A 27,752-nucleotide genomic window follows, 5' to 3' on the forward strand; every position below is an offset into this window, starting at 1 on the left:
AAACCACACTCCAATGCGGCGATTCTCTTCCTCTGTGTAGCGCAACACTGCACAGCGCTTTTTAGAAGTTTTTGGTACACTTTGGGTATAATTTTCAGTCCACAAAGTCCACTTGAAATAAACAGGCAAATTGTCACTTTGGTCACAGGGCAACGGTATAAGGCACAAAGTTCACGCTTCTTGCACTAGAAAGCGTGCGTATCCTGTTCGTGGAACGCCAAAAGAGAGGTGCAGTGTACTCAAGTTGTGCGTAGTAGGTGTTTCTGGGTGTAGTAGTGCAATATACACTAACCTGGTACAGCTGACTCTCTGCAAGGGCAGGTATAGAATTAGAAATAGTTCGTGACGCCAGTGCCAAGTAAACGGTGGCACGCCGTTTGCGGATGCAGGAATGAATTGCGGAAACGTAGGATTAAAACAGAACTCAAACTTTAGTAGGTTTTCCAAGCAGAGACAATAAAGGAAATGCAGTTCCTCAGCATACAGTCGATTTTGCAATTCGGTCGATGCAGGCAATTCAGTACAGCAGGGTAATTACAGAGTGTTGAACACAGGACTTGCAGCAAAGGAGCTTGCACTCTAATTCTGTCTGATCCTGGAATGTAGCAATTCTTCACCAAGGCCCATTAACCTAAGTCTGGCTTTATATCCTTGATTATGGCTCTTATAAGTACCTCCTCTGTTTCTCTCAGTACCTCTGGCTCCTCTGATCTTTGCCTCAGTCTCTCTCAGCTTCCTCAGGCTCTAGAAACTTCTGAGCTCTGGTCTAGACTGCTTCTGCACTCCACACTAGATCAGGTTACACTGCCTTTCCCTTCCTTGACTGGGCCTTTTATAAACTAGGGCTCTCTAGCTCCCTCTAATGCCTAAGAGCTGGAATGACACCCCTAGCCGGCCTGTACTTGCAAGTTTCCTAGTAACAGGGAAATACATGCATTACATTACATGACATTTTATAAAACTGACATATACCAACTTCCCATAATTAAGGAGGGACGACAGCACACCAAGTGACCTTTGGTAGTGACGGGTATTACAGTCCCCGTACACTACATTATTCTGTGGATTTATAAAATGTATGTATTAGAGAAAGGGATTATAGGAGTTTAGAGACTCCATAGAAGATTCCATCCCCCAGCACGCTGCAGTATTGTGCGCTATGGCGGAAGGGTAACTGACCTTATAGTCAATGGGGTCTGGTGTCCGGCGTCTAATGGACCCCGCACGGCCATAACAGAGCAGAACGTCTCAGTAAAGAGCACAGGTGTGAACAGATCCTAACAAGTGACGTCCGGTAATATCCCTCATCGGTCGGTTTTCTGTGACTTATTTCTAGATCTTCCCTGGCGTCCGGTCGTTGAAGAAATAGAGAAACCCGTTTTCCATGTGAACACTGAAGCCAGATTACAGTGTAAAATCTCTCAGTACTTTCCAAATGATCTCACTGTGACCTGGTACATGAAGAAGAGGACAAATAGTGCATATGGAAAGCTAACTGAGAACACTACAACCACAGCAGAGAGACAGCCTGACAACACGTACAGCTGTACCGCCAGCCTGGTAGTCAGACCATCCATACAAGGCTATGATGGAGCAGAGATCATCTGCAGAGTGCAGCATCCGAGCTCAGAACAAGTGGAGAAATCTACAGGACCAATACAAGTCTATGGTGAGTCCTTCTCCAGTAATTACCAACTAGAACTGATACATCATTAATAACATCTTATATGAAGTGAATGTGCAATTCTAATTATTTTTAAGTGGAAACTTTTTATAAAATGTCGCCAACATCACCTGTGGGGTGTACCTGCTGCAGAGTGTCATACATGTACATCACCTGTGGGGTGTACCTGCTGCAGAGTGTCATACATGTACATCACCTGGGAGGTGTACCTGCTGCAGAGTATCATACATGTACATCACCTGTGGGGTGTACCTGCTGCAGAGCGTCATACATGTACATCACCTGGGAGGTGTACCTGCTGCAGAGTATCATACATGTACATCACCTGTGGGGTGTACCTGCTGCAGAGTGTCATACAGGTACATCACCTGCGGGGTGTACCTGCTGCAGAGCATCATAAATGTACATCACCTGCGGGGTGTACCTGCTGCAGAGCATCATAAATGTACATCACCTGCAGGGTGTACCTGCTGCAGAGCGTCATACATGTACATCACCTGCGGGGTGTACCTGCTGCAGAGCGTCATACATGTACATCACCTGTGGGGTGTACCTGCTTCAGAGCGTCATACATGTACATCACCTGTGGGGTGTACCTGCTGCAGAGCATCATACATGTACATCACCTGTGTGTCTTATGGGGTGAAAAATATGGTAAGTGATTGTGAGGAATATGGATCATTATTTACTGGCAGCCATGATTTTTATCTGATTCACCTTTGTCAGTGTACATGCAAAATAAGTTCTCACTTCAACCCTCTGCTTGTCAGATAGCGGAGGTAGTGAACTCCACAGGGGTTCTGGCTTCAAGGAGGCCACATGCGTGCGAATTCACACCTCAACCAGTCAGCCAGGAACCAAGATGATGTGACAGGAAGAATCTCTCAGCATGAGGTCTAGTCCATTCCCAAGTTCAATCAAATCTAGCAGACAACATGGAACCGGCGATTTATAAGTAATTATGAATCGCCCGGCCATCACAGTCACAAACCGGATACATATTTGTGTCCCTGTGACCGCGATGAACAGGCCCGTGGTCTTAGTGTGGTGGTGGGAGGCCAGGGAATGGAGATATACATATGTGTAGCCCAAAATGTCGGCACCGAGAAATGCAACCAGTCCCAGAAGAAACGAGCTCTGCTAATCCTGCAATCTTTAGAGAATACAATGTTATGGAGCTTTGGAGGCTGGACTCAGGGGCAGAGGTTAACCGGAATCAGTCTGTCCCATCAATTAGCAGCTAACTGCCTCCTCTGATAGCAGCCGATTTACTGCCTGTGCTCCCGTCATACACTCCCCCCTCCCCCGCACACACACAGATACCTCAGCCCCTTATTAGACTAGGGCTACATGTGTCGCGAGACAAATTTTTATAATGATAGTCTATGGTGTCGCACTGCGACATGCAACGCGACAGTCGCTTAAAAATCCATCTTGGATGGGTTTTTTGCGACTATCGTGTCACAGTCGCAGCGCGACACCATAGTGTGACAAAATGTCGTCATGTAGCCCTAGCCTTAGGGTTCATTCACATGTCCGTATGAATAGTCCGGATCCGTTCCGCAATCATGCAGCTGCGGGCTGATTGGCTGTGTGGTACTTGACCGCAGCACGGCCACAGCCTGACCTCCCTGGAAAAAGTCCATGGCGTACCAATATGCCTTAGACTTTTCCTGCCATTCATCAGCGCAGGACGCACTATGAGCGGCACAGGCCGCACACTGAATGTAGGAGGGATATTATAGATAAATGATAAAGTACATGGAGGATACACTATACTGGACTGTAGGATTCAGGTTACATTGCCGTGTTGGCACTTTGAAATAAATAAGTGGGTTTTGGGTTGCAGTTTGGGCACTCGGTCTGTAAAACGTTCGCCATCACTGCTATAGGGGCTCTGGAATCCACAGAGGAGTCATCATATAAAAGAAGCCTCATTTAATATATTATGTAATTTGCTATTTATCTGACTGTCAGGCTGGCCTCAGCTTTTCCAGTGGTGGAGGTCTGAACCTATGTAAGAGGGCTGCTGACATAACAGCAGGAGCAGAGAACATGGCCCCCAGCAGCTCCCAAGTACAGGCCGGACTTAGGCCTGGCATGACAGAGGCTTGGAGGGAGTGGAGCTGTTAGGGAGTTATGGGGTTAATTGGTAGGTAAGTGTGGGCGTTGCATTAGGGGAGGGGGTTTAGGTTTTTAAAAGGGGTGGGAAGAGCGGGAAAAGGGGCCATTTTGCAGGGACAGTGGATCTGCAGCAGCCCCATTGTCAGAACTGCTGCACCACCTCTTCAGTGGCTGTTCGGTACCTGCAGGGATGTCGTCAATTGATGTGTTGCTGGCGCAGCTCCGGATGGCAGCAGAGAGTAGAGGTCAGGAGTGGCTGCAGGCTTCAGTGGCAGGCCTGCTGCCGTGGTCGGGGATCCAGCCTCTTCGGATGCCCCCATTAGCCGCACGCGGAGGACCAGGCCTCCGGCGCGCCTTAGTCCGGAGGGGACACCGAGGGTCCGGCGCCGGGTTAGGGGCCCCTCCAGCACGCACCGCAGGTAGCAGCACTTGTATCAGGCGGTCGCGTGCCGGGAGGAATCCTGTGGGAAGGCGGGACCCTGCGTAGATGAGGCGCGATGTCACCTCACCTGATTCAGCCAGCGGAAATGCAGAAGCAGGTGGGTCAGGACGGGCTCACTTTGCCTGGCGGGGAAGAGATGGCCAGGTTCCTTCCACGAGTCGGCCGGGTCAAGATGGCGGCCCTGTACTTCCTTCGGTGATCGGGCGGCGTGTAACTGGCTCAGAGTTGGCTCTAGCTGGTACAATGGCGGTCTCTAGTGGCGGAGCTGCGGTAGTGCAGGCTCCAGCAGCAACAGCAGCAAGTGGTGGCACAGGCTGTGCTGAAGACCGGATGACAGCCAGGAGAGATCAGGTAAAATTCTGTTACCGCCTGTTTCGGCTGGTGGAATCACGGCGTCCACGCAGCCAGGTGGGATACACGGGGAATCCTCAATAGCGGTTGTTTGTCTCGGAGGGGACCCCGGGGTTGGAGGGGGGGGCCCGGGGGTGTCCGTAGCGGTGGACTGGGGGATTTCTTATTGGGTTTACGGGAGTTAGTAAAAGGGCTGGCGGGTACGGGACCAGGGACGGGGTCACCGTTGGCCGCTCGGGGTGTGCATGGGTCAGTAGTGCCGGGTGTTACTGAACGTACGGGTGGTAGTAGGGATGTGGGTGCGGGGGCCAGCGGGTCATCGGGGGGCACCGTCACAGGGTGGTAAGGAACAGGACGGGGGGGAAGAGTCGCTTTTAGATGACGCGGCAAGAGGGGAGGTATATGGGGCCTCTGGGGGCCCACTTGAAGATGGAGGTGAAAGAAAAAATCTGGAGGAAGGATGATAAAATGAAGGACGATAAGGATAGGCGGCGGTACCGTTTGATTCCGCTGACTTTTTCCAACTGGATGCAGGCGTTTGTGATCCTGGCCAGTGTCATTGGAGAAAAGGTGCCGGAAAATTGTTCCACGCTTTTCTGTTATTTGGATGCGATAGCGGAGGCGTATAGGCTATATGGGGGGCTGGGGTGGTTGAGGTATGATGAGCAATTTCGGCAACGAAAAGCAGCTCGGTCAAGCATTCGGTAGGATCATAGGTTACAGGTTTGTGGATGTGGGTGATGGCTCCGGTCAGGGGGGGCAGTCCTTTTCTGGGGGTGTCGGGGGTTCTGGACAATCGGAGCGCTCAGCAGCCTCACAAAAGGGGTTATGTTTCCAGTTTAACGAGGGTGGATGCAGATATGGGGATAAGTGCAAATTTAAGCACGAGTGTTCCTCATGTGGGCAGGGAATCATGGAGCACAGCGGTGCTTCAAAGGTCGTAAGGGAAAAGGTGGGGGCAATGGGTATGGAAAAGGGGTGCCAATTCGGGTGCCCTTCCCAAATAAGTAACCTAATGGGGAGATCCATTATTTGGATGATTTCTTGTTCATTGGCCCGCCAAATTCCAATGGATGCTCCGTGATGTTGCATTCTTTTAAAAGCCATGTTGGAACTTTTTGGGGTTCCCTTGGCACAGGGGAAAACGGTAGGCCCTACGCTGGTGCTGAGTTTTTTGGGTATCTTCATACATACTGTGGCTATGGCATGTAGGTTGCCTGAGGACAAGTTGGATGATCTTCAGCGTGAGGTGTCAGCAGCGTGTGGGCGTAAAAAAATGTGGTTGCGCGAGCTGCAGTCTTTGTTAGGAAAACTTTATTTTGCGTGTCGTATTATGGCTATGGGGCGGATTTTTGGTAGAAAATTGCCAGGGCAACAGCGGGGGTTCAGGCTTGTGGCGAAACCAACCTCGCCACTGGGTTTTGGAGGGGCCTGGCTGCTGGCCTCTTGCCCCAGGATTATGGGCCCTCTCATCAGCCAGGCCTCATTTGTTCACAAAGGACTTGAACTAACTTGAACTCCTGGTCTAATTCGTGCCATTTTGGGATGTTAAATGTCTGTGTATTGAAAAGGGTTGTGACATTGTATGTTTAAATGGTGATTTCTGTTCTGTTGTCCCCACATGTGTATTGGTGATTTCCCTTTGTCTTGAGAGATAATTGGATTACTCCTCGGGTGTCTCCAGGGCAGAGAGGAGGAAACCATGATGCATTGTGGGGATGTATTGTCTCTGTGTATCCTGCAGTGCTGCATATCTGTCCTGTGTCACAGTCTTCATTCTGGTCCCCTAGGGGCATGTCCACCAGATGCGGACCTGCATAAATACGGGCTGGTAGCCCTCAATAAAGAGTTCCTGTTTTATCCTTTATCATGTTGAGGCTGGTGTTTGGGTAACTGATCGACGCTGGGGATTGCTATACGCTGGGAGATTTTCTATACTCCCCTGGCTTTACTACTAGCTCTTGTAAGAGCTTGTTCCTGGTTCCTGCTCTCTGGATGTAGGAGAGGTTCACCCACTGGAGCCTGGAGTCTTGTCGTAGGTCCAGGGTGGGTAGGAGACGGTGAGACCTCAACCAAGCTTCGGTGGTTCGTGGGGTCTGCAGTGCGTACGGTGTCAAGTGGAGTGCTTGGAGTCCTCAGAAAGCACTAGGAGCACTATCAACGGAGGTACCCGGTCGGGGTGCTAGGCATTCCAATACATTTGGTGGCAGCAGTGGGATGGCGTCCTAGTGTGAGGAGAAGCAGCTCGGAGACACCGTTCGTGGATTTACTAAATTGAGGGCAACGCTAGTATCCGTACAGCGCCCCTGGCTACAGCAGGATGGAATCGGCTAGTCTTCGGACAGCGTTCTATGATGAGGAGGAGGAGGCAGCCGCAGACTACAGGGATGCAGACAGAAAGGAAGTCTGGTATGATGCCCTGGAAAATGCCCAGCGGCAGCGAGGTGAGAGTCTCCCCAGTTATGAGCAGCGGCTACAGAAGCGTGTGGCGATGCGGATGGGTCTCTTGGGAGAGCAGCCCCTGGATGACTGGGTAACAGAGCTCCAGAACCTGGTATGTAAGGAGCTTTGGCTAGAGGACGCTTACCAGGCCCTAAGGTGGCATGTCATTCAACATTCCCCCTGGATGGCTGAGCACGACAGACCCGAGGGTGAGGAGTTTGATGGACCGGGGTTACTATGGGATGCCTTGGAGGAGGACATTGATCTTGGCAGCACGGAGGAGTCTAGGTTTTGGGATATCTACGACTACCGGATGGGCATGCATGTTTATGCTGACGGGAGGGAGGTGAGCAAAGACATGCCCCACCTGGTAACAAGGGAGTGGGAGCTGGAGCAGACCTACCAACACCTTCTCAGCTCCATTCATCCCCAACCTACTCGACAAGCAGAGCCAGATCTGCCCTCCTGCAACTGGGAAGACTTGCCGGCGATACCCCCTGCTTCCCTACCAACTCCCAAAGTAGGGAACTTCATCGACTGGTTCTGGGAAGACCTCCCGATGGCAGGTGGAGATGGGACCGAGGTCTCTCCACCGGCCCTACAGAGATGCTGGACGGCCGGTTCAGATCCGCCCCCAACCCTGCAGGAATGCCAGGAGGAGGAGGTAAGCGATTCCTCCTCTCCACAGCCGATCTGCAACAAGGTCCTGGGGAGAGGATTCCCTGACCACATCCCAGTAGAAGAGCTGGCATCTGGGCAGAGCGCAGTCAGCCTCTGCCCTCCCCTATCCTCTTCTCCAGAGCCGGACATCCCAGAGGCTACCCCAGCGGAAGAGCTTGCAATTGGGCAGAGTGCAGTTGGTCTCTGCCCTCCCCTATCCTCTTCTCCAGAGCCTGACTCCCCACAGGCTACCCCAGCAGAAGAGCTGGCATCTGGGCAGAGCGCAGTCAGCCTCTGCCCTCCCCTATCCTCTTCTCCAGAGGCTGACTTTCCACAGGCTACCCCAGCAGAAGAGCTGGCATCTGGGCAGAGCACAGTCAGCCTCTGCCCTCCCCTATCCTCTTCTCCAGAGCCGGACTCCCCACAGGCTACCCCAGCAGAAGAGCTGGCATCTGGGCAGGGAGAGGCAGATGCCCACTCAACAGCTGGGGACATACAAAATTCAACAGGTCCAATATTGGGTTGTGGGTGGACTGCCAGACTAACTCAGGTACTGACCGTGAGGTCAGGTATCTGGTTAGTCTTCCCTGGGAGGGGGAGATGTGTGGCGAAACCAACCTCGCCACTGGGTTTTGGAGGGGCCTGGCTGCTGGCCTCTTGCCCCAGGATTATGGGCCCTCTCATCAGCCAGGCCTCATTTGTTCACAAAGGACTTGAACTAGTTTGGGTAACTGATCGACGCTGGGGATTGCTATACGCTGGGAGATTTGCTATACTCCCCTGGCTTTACTACTAGCTCTTGTAAGAGCTTGTTCCTGGTTCCTGCTCTCTGGATGTAGGAGAGGTTCACCCACTGGAGCCTGGAGTCTTGTCGTAGGTCCAGGGTGGGTAGGAGACGGTGAGACCTCAACCAAGCTTCGGCGGTTCGTGGGGTCTGCAGTGCGTACGGTGTCAAGTGGAGTGCTTGGAGTCCTCGGAAAGCACTAGGAGCATCTATCAACGGAGGTACCCGGTCGGGGTGCCAGGAGATCCGTTACAAGGCTCCTCATCATTTTGTGTGGCTTAGGCCTCATGCACATGACCGTTGTTTGTCTCCGCATCCGTTCTGCCGATTTTAGCGTTTTAGATGCGGACCCATTCATTTCTATGGAGCTGTTGAAAATGCGGATAGTGCACCGTTTGCCATTCGCATCCGTGATCCGTAGTTGCAATCCGTCAAAAAAATATAACCTGTCCTATTCTTGTCTGCGGAAAACAGTTTAAGTCAATGGGACTGCTCAAGTCAATGGGACTGCTAAAAAACGCGGAGGCACACAAGATTGTCATCCGCGTCCACGCGTCCGCTTTATTCCTATCATTTGCATGGCAAACCTGTTTTAGACTTTTTTTTACCTTCCTTTATGGCTGAATGCACACGGCCGTGTTCCTCGGCAGAGAGCGCTCCGTGGTATGCCGGGCTGGATTCCTGTTCAGAGCAGGAGAGCACTCGTATAGTGTATTACTGTAGTGCAGCGGCGGCATGAAGCGCACGGCATCATAGCAACCAATAACGACGTGCGCTCCTGCTCTGAACAGGAATCCAGCACGACATACTACGGACCGCTCTCGGCCGCGGAACACGGCCGTGTGCATTCGGCCTATGTCTGGTGGTCCTCCAAAAATAAAGGGAGACACACGGAAACAAAAATGGAAAACGGATCATGGAACAACGGAACCCCAATTTGCGGAACGGAACAGAACAACAGTCGCGTGCATGAGGCCTCAATCGTGAACTTCAGGACGATTTAAAGGCGTGGGCTTCCTTTTTAGAAAAATATAATAGGCGGTCTTTATGGATGGCGAAGGGGGTGTTAGCGGCTGAGCTGGACTTGCTTACTGATGCGGCGGGTGGGCACGGTTTTGGGGTGTATTTACAAGGTCAGTGGTGTGTAGGGGAGTGGCCAAAGCGTTAGAGGGAAGAAGGTTGGGTGAAGAATTTAGTGCTGCTGGAGCTTTTTCCCATTGTGGTGGTGGTGTCCATTTGGGGGGAATTTTTCCGAAATAGGAAGGTGTGATTCCATTGGGACAACTTGGGGGTGGTGGAGGCTATTAATCGCATTCATCTCCGCCAGTTGTGTGCTTGCCTGGGGTCAGTAACTCATTGCGGATGCATTGTCTTATTTTCAGTGGGACCGGTTTTGGGCATTGGCACCGGAAGCGGACGAACAGGGAACGAGCTTTCCCCAGAAGTTGTGGAATCTGCCATTTGGTCGGTTGGAGAGTTGGTGAGGGGATCCTTGTCAGCAGGGACCAGGGCGGCATATTATAAGGCATGGGAATTGTGGGTGGAATGGTGTCAGCGTTTTCAGGGGAACGGTTTAGAGGATGGGGTTCTGTTGTTGTTTGTGTGGCATTGCAGAGAGGAGGGGTGGTCGGTGTCCAGAATGGGGACGTTTTTGGCGGGGGTGGCTTTTGGTTGTAAGTGTAGGGCTAAACCGGATGTGACAAAATCATTTTGGAGAGAACTTTAAAGAGAACCTTTCATTGGTCCAAACATTGTAAGATAATTATCAGGCTGTGTAGAGCGGCGCCCAGGGATCTTACTGCACTTACTATTATTCTGGGGCACCGCCCCGCTCGCCCGCTGTGTCCTCCGGTATCTTCGCTGAATTGGTTTTACTAGGCGGAGTCTGCCCTGTTTCTCCCTGGGCGTTCCTTCTCCCAGAGTTTTTTTTTCTCCCAGGCTGTGAGCTCTGCGCTGCGATTGGACAGCGCTACAGCCTGGGAGAAGGAATGCCAAGGGAGAAACAGGGCAGACTCCGCCTAGTAAAACCAATTCAGAGAAGATACCGGAGGACACAGCGGGCGAACGGAGCGGCGCCCCAGAATAATAGTAAGTGCAGTGAGATCCCTGGGAGCCGCTCTACACAGCCTGATAATTATCTTACAATGTTTGGACCAATGAAAGGTCCTCTTTAAAGGGTTGGAGGAGGCGGTCGCCGGGGGTGGATCAGCGTAAGCCTATTTCCTTTATGCTGTTAGCAGACATGATGGAGCAGTTGGGTCGGGTTAGTGTGTCGGTTGGGGAGGTTAGGTTGTTTCGGTTAGCTTTTTTTCTGGCCTTTTTTGGGGCATTGCGCATTGGGGAATTGGTCAGTCCGAGTAGGAGCCGTGCAGGTGGGCTTGAGAGAGGATGTGGAGTTATTTGTTGATAGTGTGGAATTTTGTATTAGGAGGTCGAAAACTGATCAGTTGGGTCGTGGTTGTTGGGTTGTTTTATACCAGGTAGTGGGATCGGTCACGTGCCCAAATCTGTGTCTTCATGAATTTCGGGGGGGAAAAGGTTGGGGGTAAGGGGCCACTGTTGGTTCACGAGGATGGGTCTTTTCTTTCACGGTTCCAGCTTTTAGCAGTGCTATGGGCTTGTTTGGCAAGGTTGGATAGATACCCCTCGCTGTTCGGAGGTCACTCTTTTCGGATTGGCGCTGCCACTGAGGCCGCTAGGAGGGGGTTGGGGGATGATGTCGATGGGAGTCCATCCAGTTCCGGTTCTATGTTAGGCCTGCATTATTATAAGAGGGGGAAATGGAGTTTGTGCAGGGTTGCGGGCATGAGAGGGCTGTTTTGTTGACATGTTGTATTTTGTGTTTCCCGCAGGTGGTTCGGCGTGCCTGGTTTGGATCATGGGGCATTCCTACGTGTTCTGGGGAGCATTGCGGGCAGCAGTTAGGCCGGATGGAAGGCAACTGGGTTTTCCAAGTGAGGTGGCAGTGATTCGGTGGTTGGGGATGAGAGGAATGCTGTGGAGTCGGGTTCTTCCAGAATTTCATAGATTTGTAAGGTTAGATGTTGTCCCTGGGGTGTTGGTGTTACATGTGGGGGAGAATGATTTGGGGGGGTGTCCCTTTAGGGAGCTCACAAAGTATATTAAATTTGATTTATTGCGGTTGTGGGCTAGGTTTCCAGGTTTGGTGACAGTCTGGTCAGACATGGTGCCGCGGAAACAGTGGAGGGACGCCAGGTCAGTGGAGAGGGTCAACAAAGCCAGGATTAAAGTTAATAGGGCGGTAGGTCATTTTGTGGTAAGGAATAGTGGTATTGCGGTGCGTCATAGGGAGTTGGAAGCGGGAGAGGGGGTGTTTTGGAGGGGGGAATGGAGTACACTTGAACGGGGTGGGGATTGATTTATGGTGTTCCACTTTGCAGGACGGGATTGAGTTGGCTTTGCTGGTTTGGCGGGACGCAAGGGGTTGAGCTGTCACTACCTTGGGTCATGGGCGGTGGTGGGTCCTTGGAGTTGGTGTTATGGTGGATCTGGCATGGTGGGGAGGGAACCAATTGGGCTCTGGACTCCCCAGGTGGAGTCCAGAGCGGGGGCGTGATATGGCGGGTACCTGCCCACATTTGTTGCCCATGGTTACCGTTTTTTCTGCCTCTGAGCTGTCGTTTATCGACTAGAGTTCATTCAGTTTTATTGAGGGGCGGGGCAGTTACCCGTCAGGTTTGCGGGGCTCCAAGGACCCTCCCTGTGTTTTATGTGTTCCTTGGCCAGGCCTTCAGGTGGGAAGGCCTTTGGGGTTGGTTATTTATTGTATGTTTGTTATTTAATAAAATGGCTACTGTGGCCAATAAAAGCCACCTGAGGTGTTGTCTTTATTTGGTTGGAATGGGGGTTGAAATAGGGGGGAACGACGAGACAGTACGCTTATCATGTGGATCAGCTTGTCTATAGGGGATTCACAATCTGAAGAGGTGGTGTGATAACTGAGCGACCCGCTGATTACATCAATGCTGAAAATAATTTATAATCTATATAATACCAGCTAAGCTTATGTTATATCATCTACAGAGTGAAAAGAAGCAGAAAATAGCAATGAGAAGGAGCGGAGCATAAATGCCGAGACCTCTTGTGTTTTACTCATTTAGAAAATATTTCTCTATGGAATTGACAAATTTACCAAACCAGATGATTTCTCCCTATTCTGCAGCGGTGTAACATCTATTCTCTTGTCCAGCTTCTCCCAGGATGCAGGAGCCCATACGGTGGTCTCTCGGACAGAGAGGAGAAGGTCTCTGTACTCTCAGTTTGCAGGGTTTTTACCCCAAGCCGATAGAAATCAAGTGGAGCTGCAGTTCACACAGTGAAGTAACATCCAGAGAAACCTATAAAGACAATCCAGACTCAACCTATAATGTGAGAAGTCAGTGCACCGTCCCGGAGGAGGTCATCACCGACCATGACTTTAAGATCATAGTCACCTGGAGCCACGGATCGCTGGGTGGACCAGAAAGGAGAGAGATGTACATAAGGGACGCAGGTAAAAATAAAGGTATGAAATCCTCCACACATCTGCTGTAAGTCTGTGTGCGCTCCTTTATGGATGAGCATTTGAAAGGGAAAATTTAAATTGGGGGAAAAGCTTTATGCTCTATGGTTACATTAACACAAATGTAGGGAGCAAATCATATAGACCAGGGATGCCCAACCTGCGGCCCTCCAGCTGTCGCAAAACTACAACTCCCAGATAGCTTACAGCAGGGCATGGTGGGAGTTGTAGTTTTACAACAGCTGGAAGGCCACAGGTTGAGCATGATATAGACCATGTTACACCGTGTGCCGGGCATTAGGGAGCGCGACACACTGATTCTCTATGACTTTACCGAACTTATTCTCTACTGGGTGTAGTTTTTGGGGAGACTGAGCTGCTTAATCTACCAGAGGAATGTAAAGCTGCTGAGACTGCACACGGAGCATCAAAGGCAGCGTGAACACCGCCCTAGCTGTAAAGAGCCACATAGCCCACAATAAAGTAGAATTCTCTAGATAGAAGATGCTGGTAACGCACTGATACCGAGCCTGAGGAGGCAGAGCGCACTGCTGCAATGAGAGAGCTGGGATCTACAGCCCCCCATGTCTCATGGCACATTACTATTTGCCCACCATTGGTGTATGAACCTTGCCCAGACTACTTCTTCACTAGCCGACGTCTGCCAATAGGATGGTTTTACACGTCACATGAGTGTTTTATACAAAATGTAGCAGAAAAGCTATAAAGACACATTACAGTGTATGCAAATACCCCGCAGACCTGGCACGGCGCACTATACAGTATATAAGTACAAACCGGATTCCTAAAAAGTTGGGACACTATACAAATCGTGAATAAAAATTGAATGCAATGATGTGGAGGTGCCAACTTCTAATATTTTATTCAGAATAGAACATAAATCACGGAACAAAAGTTTAAACTGAGAAAATGTACCATTTTAAGGGGAAAATATGTTGAATCAGAATTTCATGGTGTCAACAAATCCCCAAAAAGTTGGGACAAGGCCATTTTCACCACTGTGTGGCATCTCCCCTTCTTCTTACAACACTCAACAGACGTCTGGGGACCGAGGAGACCAGTTTCTCAAGTTTAGAAATAGGAATGCTCTCCCATTCTTGTCTAATACAGGCCTCTAACTGTTCAATCGTCTTGGGCCTTCTTTGTTGCACCTTCCTCTTTATGATGCGCCAAATGTTCTCTATAGGTGAAAGATCTGGACTGCAGACTGGCCATTTCAGTCCCCGGATCCTTCTCCTACGCAGCCATGATGTTGTGATTGATGCAGAATGTGGTCTGGCATTATCTTGTTGAAAAATGCAGGGTCTTCCCTGAAAGAGATGACGTCTGGATGGGAGCATATGTTGTTCTAGAACCTGAATATATTTTTCTGCATTGATGGTGCCTTTCCAGACATGCAAGCTGCCCATGCCACACGCACTCATGCAACCCCATACCATCAGAGATGCAGGCTTCTGAACTGAGCGTTGATAACAACTTGGGTTGTCCTTGTCCTCTTTGGTCCGGATGACATGGCGTCCCAGATTTCCAAAAAGAACTTCGAATCGTGACTCGTCTGACCACAGAACAGTCTTCCATTTTGCCACACTCCATTTTAAATGATCCCTGGCCCAGTGAAAACGCCTGAGCTTGTGGATCTTGCTTAGAAATGGCTTCTTCTTTGCACTGTAGAGTTTCAGCTGGCAACGGCGGATGGCACGGTGGATTGTGTTCACTGACAATGGTTTCTGGAAGTATTCCTGAGCCCATTCTGTGATTTCCTTTACAGTAGCATTCCTGTTTGTGGTGCAGTGTCGTTTAAGGGCCCGGAGATCACGGGCATCCAGTATGGTTTTACGGCCTTGACCCTTACGCACAGAGATTGTTCCAGATTCTCTGAATCTTCGGATGATGTTATGCACAGTTGATGATGATAGATGCAAAGTCTTTGCAATTTTTCGCTGGGTAACACCTTTCTGATATTGCTCCACTATCTTTCTGCGCAACATTGTGGGAATTGGTGATCCTCTACCCATCTTGGCTTCTGAGAGACACTGCCACTCTGAGAAGCTCTTTTTATACCCAATCATGTTGCCAATTGACCTAATTAGTGTTAATTGGTCTTCCAGCTCTTCGTTATGCTCAAATTTACTTTTTCCAGCCTCTTATTGCTACTTGTCCCAACTTTTTTGGGATTTGTTGACACCGTGAAAATTGGAATCAACGTATTTTTCCTTTAAAATGATACATTTACTCGGATTAAACGTTTGATCTGTCATCTACGTTCTATTACAAATAAAATATTGACATTTGCCATCTCCACATCATTGCATTCAGTTTTTATTCACAATTTGTTTAGTGTCCCAACTTTTTGGGATTCCGGTTTGTATATAAATGATCACTACATAATAATAAATGAAAACCAATAATCCATATCAATAGGGTTTAAACTAAATCAATTCAAAAGTAATAAAACTGAATATATGTTCATGAAATAAATGTAAAACCTGATAAATTATATTTAATCAAAGTAAAGTTTAGGCCTCATGCACACGACAGTATTTTTTCACGGTCCGCAAAACGGGGTTCCGTTGGTCCGTGATCCGTGACCGTTTTTTCGTCCGTGGGTCTTCCTTGATTTTTGGAGGATCCACGGACATGAAAAAAAAAGTCGTTTTGGTGTCCGCCTGGCCGTGCGGAGCCAAACGGATCCGTCCTGAATTACAATGCAAGTCAATGGGGACGGATCCGTTTGACGTTGACACAATATGGTGCAATTTCAAACGGATCCGTCCCCCATTGACTTTCAATGTAAAGTCAGGAGTTAATATACCATAGGATCGGAGTTTTCTCCAATCCGATGGTATATTTTAACTTGAAGTGTCCCCATCACCATGGGAACGCCTCTATGTTAGAATATACCATCGGATTTGAGTTACATCGTGAAACTCAGATCCGACAGTATATTCTAACACAGAGGCGTTCCCATGGTGATGGGGACGCTTCTAGTTAGAATATACTGAGAACTGTGTACATGACTGCCCCCTGCTGCCTGGCAGCACCCGATCTCTTACAGGGGGCTGTGATCCGCACAATTAACCCCTCAGGTGCTGCACCTGAAGGGGTTAATTGTGCATATCATAGCCCCCTATAAGAGATCAGGGGCTGCCAGGCAGGAGGGGGCAGACCCCCCTCCCTCCCCAGTTTTAATTTCATTGGTGGCCAGTGCGGCCCCCCGCCACCCCCTCCCTCTATTGTATTATTTTCATTTGTGGCACAGTGTGCGGCCTCCCTCCCTCATCCGTCTGTATGAAAGTAACCTACGGCCACGGATCAAGGACGCGGATGCCAATCTTGTGTGCATCCGTGTTCTTTCACAGACCCATTGACTTGAATGGGTCCGTGAACCGTTGTCCGTCCAAAAAATAGGACAGGTCATATTTTTTTGACGGACAGGAAACACGGATCACGGATGCGGCTGCAAAACGGTGCATTTTCTGATTTTTCCACGGACCCATTGAAAGTCAATGGGTCCGCGAAAAAAAAAACGGAAAACGGCACAATGGCCACGGATGCACACAACGATCGTGTGCATGAGGCCTTACCAGAATACTATCAGCTGGTGACATGTGAGACTGTATAGCACAATGATATATACTGTATATATAAAATCACAAATAGTGATCAGCTTGACAAAGGCCTCATTGAGTAGGCCGAAACGTTGCTGGGAATAAAGTTTTGGGGTCGTCACCCTATCACCAAAAGCTGGAAGTGCTGCCTCGTTATTTGATGAATACTGTATATATATATATAAAAAAAAAAAAAAAGTTCAGTGGCAGCACCGTCAGAGGAAAAAATACGGGTGCAGCTGGCCCAGTGTGGATAAAGCCAATCCAAATAGATAAAATTGCAAAAAAGGGCAGCACTCCAGAAAGTAAAAGAAGAAAAACTTTAATTACCCATATGGGACAGGCGACGTTTCGGCTCAATGTGTGAGCCTTTCTCAAGCCTGAGAAAGGCTCACACATTGAGCCGAAACGTCGCCTGTCCCATATGGGTAATTAAAGTTTTTCTTCTTTTACTTTCTGGAGTGCTGCCCTTTTTTGCAATTTTATATATATATATATATATATATATATACAGTACAGACCAAAAGTTTGGACACACCTTCTCATTCAAAGAGTTTTCTTTATTTTCATGACTATGAAAATTGTAGATTCACACTGAAGGATCATTGAGCTTCTCCAAACGATCTCACCACTGATTAATCTCTTGAAGCTCATCAAGAGAATGCCAAGAGTGTGCAAAGCAGTAATCAAAGCAAAAGGTGGCTACTTTGAAGAACCTAGAATATGACATATTTTCAGTTGTTTCACACTTGTTTGTTATGTATATAATTCCACATGTGTTAATTCATAGTTTTGATGCCTTCATAGTCATGAAAATAATGAAAAGATTTGAATGAGAAGGTGTGTCCAAACTTTTGGTCTGTACTGTATATATATATATATACAGGGCCGGCGCCACCACCCGGCAAACCCGGGCAAATGCCGGGGCCCCCTGCTCCTGGAGGGGCCCACTGTGCCCGCTCACTTCTGCAGCTGTGTCCTGTTTTGAATTCTAGGGCAGCTTACCCCAGCAATGCAGACAATTTTCGCCATGTGCACTGCTGGGGTAAGCGGCCCCAGAACTCAGAACAGGGTAGATGGAGTTGTTTCGGGAGATGATCGATCCTATGCTAGAATGTAGTTGTTAGAAGGAGTTCTGTGACATCACTGGTCACATGCTCCTTCATGGTCACATGACAAACCCTGACGGCAGCAGCAGCAGCTTGTGGAAGGAGGAGGGGCTGTGCCTGCCTGCAAGATGCAGAGTGAGGTAGGGTGTGCTGATGGAGAACACAGAACTTCATGAGGGGAAGCAGATGGAGCACTCAGGGGCAGTGGGGTTCAAGTGGAGTGGAATCTGGTGCAATTAAGGGGGTTTATCATACAGATCCGGGTGTATTCTGAGGGCCATGATGTGTGTGTCAGTCTGTCTGTCCCTGTGTGTGTGTGTGTCAGTCCCTGTGTGTGTGTCAGTCTGTCTCTGTGTGTGTGTGTCAGTCTGTCTGTCCCTGTGTGTGTGTGTGTGTGTGTGTGTGTCAGTCTGTCTGTCCCTGTGTGTGTGTGTGTGTGTCAGTCTGTCTGTCCCTGTGTGTGTGTGTGTGTGTGTCAGTCTGTCTGTCCCTGTGTGTGTGTGTGTGTGTGTGTCAGTCTGTCTGTCCCTGTGTGTGTGTGTCAGTCTGTCTGTCCCTGTGTGTGCGTGTGTGTGTGTGTGTGTGTGCGTGTCTGTCCCTGTGTGTGTGTGTGCGTGTCTGTCCCTGTGTGTGTGTGTGCGTGTCTGTCCCTGTGTGTGTGTGTCTGTCCCTGTGTGTGCGTGTCTGTCCCTGTGTGTGTGTGCGTGTCTGTCCCTGTGTGTGTGTCCCTGTGTGTGTCTGTCCCTGTGTGTGTGTGTGTGTCTGTCCCTGTGTGTGTGTGTGTGTGTCTGTCCCTGTGTGTGTGTGTGTCCCTGTGTGTGTGTGTGTCCCTGTGTGTGTCTGTCCCTATGTGTGTGCGTCTGTCCCTGTGTGTGTGTGCATGTCTGTCCCTGTGTGTGTGTGCGTGTCTGTCCCCGTGTGTGCGTGTCTGTCCCTGTGTGTGTGTGTGCGTGTCTGTCCCTGTGTGTGTGCGTGTCTGTCTGTCCCTCTGTGTGTGTGTGCGTGTCTGTCCCTGTGTGTGTGTGCGTGTCTGTCCCTGTGTGTGTGTGTGCGTGTCTGTCCCTGTGTGTGTGTGTGTGTGTCTGTCCCTGTGTGTGTGTGCGTGTCTGTCCCTGTGTGTGTGTGTGTGTGTGTCTGTCCCTGTGTGTGTGTGTGCGTGTCTGTCCCTGTGTGTGTGTGTGCGTGTCTGTCCCTGTGTGTGTGTGTCTGTCCCAAGAGTGTGCAAAGCAGTAATCAAAGCAAAAGGTGGCTACTTTGAAGAACCTAGAATATGACATATTTTCAGTTCTTTCACACTTGTTTGTTATGTATATAATTCCACATGTGTTAATTCATAGTTTTGATGCCTTCATAGTCATGAAAATAATGAAAAGATTTGAATGAGAAGGTGTGTCCAAACTTTTGGTCTGTACTGTATATATATATATATACAGGGCCGGCGCCACCACCCGGCAAACCCGGGCAAATGCCGGGGCCCCCTGCTCCTGGAGGGGCCCACTGTGCCCGCTCACTTCTGCAGCTGTGTCCTGTTTTGAATTCTAGGGCAGCTTACCCCAGCAATGCAGACAATTTTCGCCATGTGCACTGCTGGGGTAAGCGGCCCCAGAACTCAGAACAGAGTAGATGGAGTTGTTTCGGGAGATGATCGATCCTATGCTAGAATGTAGTTGTTAGAAGGAGGTCTGTGACATCACTGGTCACATGCTCCTTCATGGTCACATGACAAACCCTGACGGCAGCAGCAGCAGCTTGTGGAAGGAGGAGGGGCTGTGCCTGCCTGCAAGATGCAGAGTGAGGTAGGGTGTGCTGATGGAGAACACAGAACTTCATGAGGGGAAGCAGATGGAGCACTCAGGGGCAGTGGGGTTCAAGTGGAGTGGAATCTGGTGCAATTAAGGGGGTTTATCATACAGATCCGGGTGTATTCTGAGGGCCATGATGTGTGTGTCAGTCTGTCTGTCCCTGTGTGTGTGTGTGTCAGTCCCTGTGTGTGTGTCAGTCTGTCTCTGTGTGTGTGTGTCAGTCTGTCTGTCCCTGTGTGTGTGTGTGTGTGTGTGTGTCAGTCTGTCTGTCCCTGTGTGTGTGTGTGTGTGTCAGTCTGTCTGTCCCTGTGTGTGTGTGTGTGTGTGTGTGTGTCAGTCCCTGTGTGTGTGTCAGTCTGTCTGTCCCTGTGTGTGTGTGTCAGTCTGTCTGTCCCTGTGTGTGTGTGTGTGTGTGTGTCAGTCTGTCTGTCCCTGTGTGTGTGTGTGTGTCAGTCTGTCTGTCCCTGTGTGTGTGTGTGTGTCAGTCTGTCTGTCCCTGTGTGTGTGTGTGTCAGTCTGTCTGTCCCTGTGTGTGTGTGTCAGTCTGTCTGTCCCTGTGTGTGCGTGTGTGTGTGTGTGTCAGTCTGTCTGTCCCTGTGTGTGTGTCAGTCTGTCTGTCCCTGTGTGTGTGTGTGTGTGTGTGTGTGTGTGTGTGTCAGTCTCTCTGTCCCTGTGTGTGTGTGTCAGTCTGTCTGTCCCTGTGTGTGTGTGTGTGTGTGTGTCAGTCTCTCTGTCCCTGTGTGTGTGTGTCAGTCTGTCTGTCCCTGTGTGTGGGCCCCTTTCTGTGTCTATGGCCTCATGCACACCGGCCGTGGGCATCACTTGAATGGGTCCACAATCGCTCAATGGGAAGCACTACGGAGTGCTTCTGTGGTGTTTCCGTCCGTGCCTCCGCACCGCAAAAAAATAGAACATGTTCTATTTTTTTGTGCGGTGCGGCCGGATCATGGACCCATTCATGTTGAATGGGTCTCAATCTGTCCCGGCCGCCGCACGGATGTTGCCAGTGCATTGAGGACCACAAATTGTGGTCCCCAATGCACGGAACGGACGCATAACGGCAGTGTGCATGAGGCCTGAGGCATTGCTTAGACTCCATCCCACAGTCTAGACAGTGCCTAATGGGTTACAGTTTAGACCACCTTGTGGTACATGTTGATAATTCCCTTTTAAACCTCAGTCCATGTCCCCTCAGTACTGGGAATCAGTGGGGGTCCTATTATAAGGTAACTAAAGGTGGAATTCCCTTTTAGATAGAAGTTGGTTGATGATTACACAGGTGTCTGTCCCCGTGTGTGCGTGTCTGTCCCTGTCCCTGTGTGTGTGTCCCTGTGTGTGTCTGTCCCTATGTGTGTGCGTGTCTGTCCCTGTGTGTGTGTGTGCGTGTCTGTCCCTGTGTGTGTGTGTGTGTGCGTGTCTGTCCCTGTGTGTGTGCGTGTCTGTCCGTGTGTGTGTGTGCGTGTCTGTCCCTGTGTGTGTGTGTGCGTGTCTGTCCCTGTGTGTGTGTGTGCGTGTCTGTCTGTCCCTGTGTGTGTGTGTGTGTCTGTCCCTGTGTGTGTGCGTGTCTGTCCCTGTGTGCGTGTCTGTCCCTGTGTGCGTGTCTGTCCCTGTGTGCGTGTCTGTCCCTGTGTGTGTGTGTCTGTCCCTGTGTGTGTGTGTCTGTCCCTGTGTGTGTGTCCCTGTGTGTGTGTGTGTGTCTGTCCCTGTGTGTGTGTGTCTGTCCCTGTGTGTGTGTCCCTGTGTGTGTGTGTGTGTCTGTCCCTGTGTGTGTGTGTCTGTCCCTGTGTGTGTGTGTGTGTCCCTGTGTGTGTCTGTCCCTATGTGTGTGCGTCTGTCCCTGTGTGTGTGTGCATGTCTGTCCCTGTGTGTGTGTGCGTGTCTGTCCCTGTGTGTGTGTGCGTGTCTGTCCCTGTGTGTGTGTGTGTGCGTGTCTGTCCCTGTGTGTGTGTGTGCGTGTCTGTCCCTGTGTGTGTGTGTGTGCGTGTCTGTCCCTGTGTGTGTGTGTGCGTGTCTGTCCCTGTGTGTGCGTGTCTGTCCCTGTGTGTGTGTCTGTCCCTGTGTGTGTGTGTGTGTGCGTGTCTGTCTGTCCCTGTTTGCGTGTCTGTCTGTCCCTGTGTGTGTGTGTGCGTGTCTGTCCCTGTGTGTGTGTGCGTGTCTGTCCCTGTGTGTGTGTGTGTGCGTGTCTGTCCCTGTGTGTGTGTGTGCGTGTCTGTCCCTGTGTGTGTGTGCGTGTCTGTCCCTGTGTGTGTGTGTGTGCGTGTCTGTCCCTGTGTGTGTGTGTGCGTGTCTGTCCCTGTGTGTGTGTGTGCGTGTCTGTCCCTGTGTGTGTGTGCGTGTCTGTCCCTGTGTGTGTGTGTGTGTGTGCGTGTCTGTCCTTGTGTGTGTGTGTGTGTCTGTCCCTGTGTGTGTGTGTGTGTGCGTGTCTGTCCCTGTGTGTGTGTGTGTGCGTGTCTGTCCCTGTGTGTGTGTGTGCGTGTCTGTCCCTGTGTGTGTGTGTCTGTCCCTGTGTGTGTGTGTCTGTCCCTGTGTGTGTGCGTGTCTGTCCCTGTGTGTGCGTGTCTGTCCCTGTGTGTGCGTGTCTGTCCCTGTGTGTGTGTGTGTGTGTGTGCGTGTCTGTCCCTGTGTGTGTGTCCCTGTGTGTGTCTGTCCCTGTGTGTGTGTGTGTGTCTGTCCCTGTGTGTGTGTGTGTGTGTGTGTCTGTCCCTGTGTGTGTGTGTGTCCCTGTGTGTGTCTGTCCCTATGTGTGTGCGTCTGTCCCTGTGTGTGTGTGTCTGTCCCCGTGTGTGTGCGTGTCTGTCCCTGTGTGTGTGTGCGTGTCTGTCCCTGTGTGTGTGCGTGTCTGTCCCTGTGTGTGTGTGCGTGTCTGTCCCTGTGTGTGTGCGTGTCTGTCTGTCCCTCTGTGTGTGTGTGCGTGTCTGTCCCTGTGTGTGTGTGCGTGTCTGTCCTTGTGTGTGTATGCGTGTCTGTCCCTGTGTGTGTGTGTGCGTGTCTGTCCCTGTGTGTGTGTGTGCGTGTCTGTCCCTGTGTGTGTGTGTGCGTGTCTGTCCCTGTGTGTGTGTGTGTGTGTGTCTGTCCCTGTGTGTGTGTGTGCGTGTCTGTCCCTGTGTGTGTGTGTGTGCGTGTCTGTCCCTGTGTGTGTGTGTGTGTGTGTCTGTCCCTGTGTGTGTGTGTGTGTGTCTGTCCCTGTGTGTGTGTGTCTGTCCCTGTGTGTGTGTGTGTCTGTCCCTGTGTGTGTGTGTGTGCGTGTCTGTCCCTGTGTGTGTGTGTGTCTGTCCCTGTGTGTGTGTGTGTGTGTCTGTCCCTGTGTGTGTGTGTGTGTGCGTGTCTGTCCCTGTGTGTGTGTGTGTGTGTGTCTGTCTGTCCCTGTGTGTGTGTGTGCGTGTCTGTCCCTGTGTGTGTGTGTCTGTCCCTGTGTGTGTGTGTGTGTGTCTGTCCCTGTGTGTGTGTGTGTGTCTGTCCCTGTGTGTGTGTGTGTGTGCGTGTCTGTCCCTGTGTGTGTGTGTGTGTGTGTCTGTCTGTCCCTGTGTGTGTGTGTGCGTGTCTGTCCCTGTGTGTGTGTGTCTGTCCCTGTGTGTGTGTGTGTGTGTCTGTCCCTGTGTGTGTGTGTGTGTCTGTCCCTGTGTGTGTGTGTGTGTGTGTGTGTGTGCGAGTCTGTCCCTGTGTGTGTGTGTGTGTGTGTGTCTGTCCCTGTGTGTGTGTGTCTGTCCCTGTGTGTGTGTGCATGTCTGTCCCTGTGTGTGTGTGCGTGTCTGTCCCTGTGTGTGTGTGTGTGTCTGTCCCTGTGTGTGTGTGTGTGTGTCTGTCCCTGTGTGTGTGTGTGTGCGTGTCTGTCCCTGTGTGTGTGTGTCTGTCCCTGTGTGTGTGTGTGTGTGTGTGTCTGTCCCTGTGTGTGTGTGTGTGCGTGTCTGTCTGTCCCTGTGTGTGTGTGTGTGTCTGTCCCTGTGTGTGTGTGTGTGTGCGTGTCTGTCCCTGTGTGTGTGTGTGTGCGTGTCTGTCCCTGTGTGTGTGTGTGTGCGTGTCTGTCCCTGTGTGTGTGTGTGTGCGTGTCTGTCCCTGTGTGTGTGTGTGTGCGTGTCTGTCCCTGTGTGTGTGTGCGTGTCTGTCCCTGTGTGTGTGTGCGTGTCTGTCCCTGTGTGTGTGTGTGTGTGTGTGCGTGTCTGTCCCTGTGTGTGTGTGTGTGTGCGTGTCTGTCCCTGTGTGTGTGTGCGTGTCTGTCCCTGTGTGTGTGTGTGTGTGTGCGTGTCTGTCCCTGTGTGTGTGTGTGTGCGTGTCTGTCCCTGTGTGTGTGTGCGTGTCTGTCCCTGTGTGTGTGTGTGCGTGTCTGTCCCTGTGTGTGTGTGCGTGTCTGTCCCTGTGTGTGTGTGTGTGTGCGTGTCTGTCCCTGTGTGTGTGTGCGTGTCTGTCCCTGTGTGTGTGTGTGTGTGTGCGTGTCTGTCCCTGTGTGTGTGTGTGTGCGTGTCTGTCCCTGTGTGTGTGTGCGTGTCTGTCCCTGTGTGTGTGTGTCTGTCCCTGTGTGTGTGTGTCTGTCCCTGTGTGTGTGTGTGTGTGTCTGTCCCTGTGTGTGTGTCTGTCCCTGTGTGTGTGTGTCTGTCCCTGTGTGTGTGTGTGTGCGTGTCTGTCCCTGTGTGTGTGTGTGTGTGTGCGTGTCTGTCCCTGTGTGTGTGCGTGTCTGTCCCTGTGTGTGTGTGTGTCTGTCCCTGTGTGTGTGTGTGTGTGTGTCCCTGTCCCTGTGTGTGTGTCACCATCACCGTGTGTCCTTGTCCCTGTGTGTATGTCACCATCACCATGCCCACAGTGTTCCCTTTGTCTTGACACAGCTGCATCAGGACGTTCTGTGCGGGGAAAGATGAAGATGGAAGAGGAGGCAGCACCGCCAGCATGGAGTCCGTGGTAGAGGCACAGGGAGGCACACTAAGGACGCAGGTAACACTACCATATTATCAGCACTAGTGTTATCTGTGGTTTTACATAGGACTGCAGGTAACACTACTACATTTTCTGTACTCAGATAGACATGACTGTGTTATCTATGCTGTTACATAGGACTGCAGGTGATATCTACTGTATTATCTGTACTCAGAGAGTTACCACTGTGTAAGGGGGCCCACTGAGACTTTATCGCCCAAGGGCCCACATGATCCTGGAGCCGGCCCTGCATATATATTTATATATAGCTGATTTTCTAACTATATGTATTGTTTTTTATATTGTTCTTAACAGATGATCCGCAGTAAGGATATAAAGCGGAAAACCACAGTATACCGCAGGAATCAATGATCCCCTAGACAACAATGACTCCAGCGTTACACGTTGCGGCCAGCCGCTCAGTGTAAATTGCTGCCTTCTCCTAACTCTATAATTTGATCGTAGAACAATAAACATGTCCGACGCTTGTAATGATTGCAGCGGGTCACCGTAGTATTCATTTGGTTAGAAAAGAAATTGTGCTACATGTTAAAGGGGTTTTCCCAGCATAAGACGCACCGGATCCCAACAACCCTCATGATGAAGGAGCCATGACATTAGTTGAACCTATTTGCTGCTGGAGGTATAATATATCCTCATTCATCTGAATGGAGCCGTATTACAGTCTTCTGCACACGGACCACAGCCTGCAGGACCAGGGGGGGAAAAATCAAAATCTATGAACTTATGGGGGTCTTATTCTTCTCATTCTCAGGATGAGCGCGGTCTCAGACGTTGGACCTCCATTGATCATGATGTTCTGGTATATAATGATTTGCTATAAGATTATAAAAATAAATACCTAATTAACCTGTTTACGACTGTGTGCTGTAAATGTACTGTGCGAGTGCCCGGCTGTATAACTGCTCCTGTTTTGTGTCCTCTCTTGTAGTGTTGGGTGCGAATATTCCAATCGCGAATATTGCAACTTCGAGAATTCGCGAAGATTTAGAATACAGTGCTATATAGTCGTATTTACAAATATTCGAGATTTTATTTTCATCACAACCCATGATCCCTCCCTGCTTCTTGCTTGTGGGCCAATGAGAAGGCTGCAATGTTTTTGTCTGAGCTTAGCAACATCCCTAGCAACCAATAGGAAAGCTGCCTCCCCCTTACTATATAAGAACCTCCCCAGAAGCCATTTTCTACAGTTTATTGCAGTTCTGAGAGAGAGAGCAGTGACATTGCTGTGCTCTGCGCTCATTTATTACATTAGACAATATATATACAGTACAGACCAAAAGTTTGGACACACCTTCTCATTCAAAGAGTTTTCTTTATTTTCATGACTATGAAGGCATCAAAACTATGAATTAACACATGTGGAATTATACACATAACAAACAAGTGTGAAACAACTGAAAATATGTCATATTTTAGGTTCTTCAAAGTAGCCGCCTTTTGCTTTGATTACTGCTTTGCACACTCTTGGCATTCTCTTGATGAGCTTCAAGAGGTAGTCCCCTGAAATGGTCTTCCAACAGTCTTGAAGGAGTTCCCAGAGATGCTTAGCACTGGTTGGCCCTTTTGCCTTCACTCTGCGGTCCAGCTCACCCCAAACCATCTCGATTGGGTTCAGGTCCGGTGACTGTGGAGGCCAGGTCATCTGGCGCAGCACCCCATCACTCTCCTCCATGGTCAAATAGCCCTTACTTTCAAAGTTTTCCCAATTTTTCGGCTGACTGACTGACCTTCATTTCTTAAAGTAATGATGGCCACTCGTTTTTCTTTACTTAGCTGCTTTTTTCTTGCCATAATACAAATTCTAACAGTCTATTCAGTAGGACTATCAGCTGTGTATCCACCTGACTTCTCCTCAACGCCACTGATGGTCCCAACCCCATTTATAAGGCAAGAAATCCCACTTATTAAACCTGACAGGGCACACCTGTGAAGTGAAAAACATTTCAGGGGACTACCTCTTGAAGCTCATCAAGAGAATGCCAAGAGTGTGCAAAGCAGTAATCTAAGCAAAAGGTGGCTACTTTGAAGAACCTAGAATATGACATATTTTCAGTTGTTTCACACTTGTTTGTTATGTATATAATTCCACATGTGTTAATTAATAGTTTTGATGCCTTCATAGTCATGAAAATAAAGAAAACTCTTTGAATGAGAAGGTGTGTCCAAACTTTTGGTCTGTACTGTATATTTTTTTATTTTAATTTTTTCAGATAGTTAGGGGGAGATAGTCAGTCAGTGTAGGTTAGATTGATCTATAGTTTAGCTGTCCATACATACTACAGACATAGTGCTGTGATGTCACAAGTTGGACGTATTGCAAAAAAATATGTCGTTATGCCAAATATATTGGAGCACTTGACTCTATCTGCATATAAAGCTATTGTAATGTTCTGCCGTGCCAACCATTTTCTCCAGTCTCAGGAAACTTATACCAGCTTGAAAAATGTAGTATAAGTGACCCACGCCGTTATTTCGCACGCATTATGCAAATATTACATTGCTGATTTTCGCTAAAAAAGGAAATAATCGTGAATTCTCAAATATATGACGAATATTCTACAAAATGTTCGCAAAATATTGCGAATTCGGATATTGCCCCTGTCGCTCGTCACTACTCTCTTGCTGTTATCCCCTGGAACAGGGGCTTCTATCTACACCCCAGTTACAGCAGAAAACTGCAGGGTAAAATACAAAGTGTGGATGTCCCCACAGACCCTACATGACATCTAAACTGGTACATGGATTGCAGGATAAAACTCACCAGGAAAGATGAAAGGACCTTAACATGTAGAGCTTGGAAGAAAGACGAGACAGAGGGGATATGATAGAAACTGCTAAATACATAAAGGGAATCAACAAGGTCAAAGAGGAGAGAATATTCAAAAGAAGAAAAACTGCTACAAGAGGACATAGTTTTAAATTAGAGGGGCAAAGGTTTAAAAGTAATATCAGGAAGTATTACTTTACTGAGAGAGTAGTGGATGCATGGAATAGCCTTCCTGCAGAAGTGGTAGCTGCAAATACAGTGAAGGAGTTTAAGCATGCATGGGATAGGCACGGTGATGGACCATGTGATTGGACCATGTGATGTGACGTCACCACAGGTCCTTTATCCGGCAGCTCATGATTAAAGAAGTAAGAAGAGATCGGCAACTAAGTGATCAAGAGGAGGAGGTGAGTTAATTTTTTTAATATTTTTTAACCCTCAATTGACCTTCTACTAAGCATTCTGTATTAAAGAATGCTATTATTTTCCCTTATAACCATGTTA

The 27,752-nt window shown here is 49.5% G+C and overlaps 1 protein-coding gene and 1 long non-coding RNA gene across 2 annotated transcripts in view; both read left to right on the forward strand.

The window, feature by feature from the left end:
- LOC121008697 overlaps positions 1-27,752 on the forward strand; it is a 112,163-nt gene that overhangs the window by 34,821 nt on the left and 49,590 nt on the right. The window lies entirely within an intron of this gene.
- Positions 1,632-24,924, forward strand: LOC121007656. Its single transcript, XR_005780452.1, has 3 exons — positions 1,632-1,669; positions 12,698-13,012; positions 24,770-24,924. It is a non-coding gene; the product is annotated as an uncharacterized LOC121007656 (long non-coding RNA).

This window comes from Bufo bufo, chromosome 7 (genome assembly GCF_905171765.1).
Source record: "Bufo bufo chromosome 7, aBufBuf1.1, whole genome shotgun sequence".
NCBI lineage: Eukaryota > Metazoa > Chordata > Amphibia > Anura > Bufonidae > Bufo > Bufo bufo.